The 3,001-nt window shown below is 41.2% G+C and overlaps 2 long non-coding RNA genes across 2 annotated transcripts; one reads left to right on the top strand and one right to left on the bottom strand.

Annotated features, from left to right (window-relative positions):
• On the top strand, positions 1–979 carry LOC122132764. Its single transcript, XR_006152256.1, has 3 exons — positions 1–32; positions 338–415; positions 584–979. It is a non-coding gene; the product is annotated as an uncharacterized LOC122132764 (long non-coding RNA).
• A 467-nt stretch (positions 980–1,446) lies between these two features.
• On the bottom strand, positions 1,447–3,001 carry LOC122132763. Its single transcript, XR_006152255.1, has 2 exons — positions 2,933–3,001; positions 1,447–2,718 (listed from the first exon to the last, which is right to left on the bottom strand). It is a non-coding gene; the product is annotated as an uncharacterized LOC122132763 (long non-coding RNA).

The raw sequence follows: 3,001 nt of genomic DNA, 5'->3' as shown, positions 1-3,001 counted from the left end.
ATTCTATGGACAAGGAACTCGGCGGGCAACAAGTAAGAACATGTTTGACTTATTTAACTAGTGAGTTGATCTTATCCTCCACCTGGGGTTCATTCCCTATCTTGTATTAGAATTTGCACAAATGGGCTGTGACTCACTGCTCGATGAAGATTATTTTCTTAGTTTTCAAGTCCAAATCATAATGAATGCCATACAGTATGTGTGATGATAAAACTGAATTAAATAGCAAAGTTTCAAGAAACAAACCTAGTCTCCATAGGTGCGACAGTAATATGCAGTTTAAAGATACAAACATGTCTTCCCACTCTGAATGAGGTTTCTTTTGTTTTCCTTTTAGACAACGAACTTCTTTCACTCAATAATAAGAAAGGGGCCAACAAAGGTGCTGCATTCCAGTTTGCTAATACAAAACTGAGTGAGTTCTATTTTTTTTAAACAATTAATTTTATTATAATTGACAATGCATTTTTTTTTTTGTCAGTATTTAACCCTGAAACTGTGGTCCCTGCATCTAGTGTCATCTGTGCCTATTACGCTGATGGAAATGTAGCATTAGCCAGGGTTTAAATCACTGTCCCTGCAGGTACTGTGGAGAGGGCAAAGGCTGAGAAGGGCAACAAGAGGTGGCTGCACAAGAACAAGCTCATCAGCACATGAATATGGCAGGAGGACAAGACCAAACCCAGAGGAGCAGGAAAAGCACCAAATTTGGGATTGGGGTCTACTCACAGACCTCTAGGGGAGGACTCAGGCCTGACATATCTTGGCTGACTTTCCAGTTGCTGGATAGAATTTTCAGCTTTTCAACTGTACATCTTTGTCTTCTTTGAGGACTTGGTTGTGCCTCATAAATAATAGAGCTTGTTAAAATGATTGAGTCTGTTGTTGACACTTCATTTCTGAAATCACGATGAATGCAAATGCCTTTGATCCAGTCAATGACAAAACAGTTTCTGATAATAAAAAATAAAAAACTTGACACGTATGGATTCATTTTATCTCAAGAACATGAGAATGTGCCACTCAGCTGTTTACCTTAGATTTGTGAGTATGCAATTTAATCTAGAACTGTAACCAATGGACATCTCAGAAGCACCTACATGAGCAGAAAGACCCGAGGAAAAGGAACCAGTCAGTCCCATTACATGTTCAACTTAAAATGCTCAAGGATATATTAGCATTGTGCTGTGATGGAATAGTCTTGTCTCTGAAAGCATAACCCTTAACTGCAGCTCTCATGCATTGTCTTACGATCAACATGTTTACAAAAGTACATCTCTATCTCTTGGAACTGTACTTATGAATGGGTATATCAAAATGTGTTGGCAAAATAAAGAAATTCCTTGACCCTTACATTATGTGCTAAAGCAATAGGGAAACACTTCTAAATGTATGCAGCCGTGGAAACTAAATGCCTGTACGAAGAAGAGCCTTACACAACTGAAGCACGGTCCTCCTGGGTGGGGTAATTTTATTGTAAATTTTAAGACAGTGCTGTTGACAATACTGAGCCAGTCTCCAAAGTCATTACTTTTTAAAGCACAGCACTGAGAGGCATAGGGGTATGAGTAAGAAATCAAAATGGCTGACAGGGTACAGTCTCTTTCAGACCGGACATGATGTACTTCTCGTCAGATATACAGCCATACTTCGCAAAAACAAAGCAATAGGTTATCGAAGAGACTGGCTTAAAAGGAGAAAAACAAAGCGAGAAAATTGAAAAGAATAAGGGGGGGCAAACAGACAACACACAGTTTAAAAGAATCTGCGGCCCAAACATTGCATCAAAGCTGCTGAGCTGTTGGCAAAGGGAAGTGGAGGTTTACACACAGGAATGTCCTTATAAGAGGAGCTCCTACAATCTCATAATATACCTAATCCCGCAGTATTATACTTTATGGGTTGAAACTTTTTATTTTCTTTATGTAAATTGCTAAAGTATTTCACACTTCTTATTAATGCAAGATCACTCGGGATTCACTCAGGACTCAGTGACATGTACACAGGCTGACACTTGTGAGTAGCGAGGGTTCACTGTGATGGGACCTTTATTAGTTGGTCGTGCTGATTCGGCCAGCTTTCAACCAAGAACAAATATATATTCATATGCAAGTTTAATAATAATAATAATAACATTAATTATAACCATAATTTGCATCATGCCTTGTAAACTAGGAAACAAACAATCAGAGCTTGCCTCCCCACCCCCCAATCCATATTTTAACATATCCTCAACCAAAAATTAAAAGGCTTTAAAATTAAAAAAGATAAGCCAAAGAAAAAAAAAAAAAGAAGAACCATGTAATGATCTCTAGGGATTTTTTTTTTTCTGGCTTAGGGATCTTCATCCTGATGTGCCATAAGTCTCACGTGGCCTAGGAAGAGCAGATCCAGTCTTCAGAGAGGGCCAGGGCCCTGGTGGGTGCAAGGGGGGCGGCTAAGAGAATGCACTGGGACCCTGCTCAGCACCCTGGCAGGCCCCGCTTGGGTCGTGTTGGTGGGTGGTGATAACGGGGAGGGGGAAGGGTCTCACTGCATCACCGAGAGGGATGTGGGGGGGGGCAGATGAGGGTGGGTTCTCTAGAGGTTAGTGCAGGTAGTTATCCACTGAAGCGAAGGCGCAAGAGCCGATGCCCGTGCGCGCCATGAGGGACAAACACTGCGCAGCTTGGCCCACCGCCTGAGCCAAGGGGGGCTGCTTGGGCAGGTTGTGAGTTTCTGTGAACAAACACACACACATGAAGTGAAAGAGATGATTTGACTATGTGTACACTCAAATTTAAACCATTTAAAAACACACACAAAAACATACAACTGTCATACAATGACGCAATCAAAGCACGATTTAGTATTTACGACCATAAGAGAAGTGGTTAAACCTTTCAGACTCAAAACCAATGACAATTGGTCAGGAAACATATAGCTGGCTTACCTAATATTGCACTGTTGAGTGTGGAGCAGACAGGCTCTCTTTGGATAGAGTCCAGCTGATAGCCCACTG

Source organism: Clupea harengus, unplaced genomic scaffold (assembly GCF_900700415.2).
Source record: "Clupea harengus unplaced genomic scaffold, Ch_v2.0.2, whole genome shotgun sequence".
Lineage (NCBI taxonomy): Eukaryota > Metazoa > Chordata > Actinopteri > Clupeiformes > Clupeidae > Clupea > Clupea harengus.
Note: the sequence above shows the minus strand (reverse complement) of the source record. Positions and strands in the feature narration are given on the sequence as shown.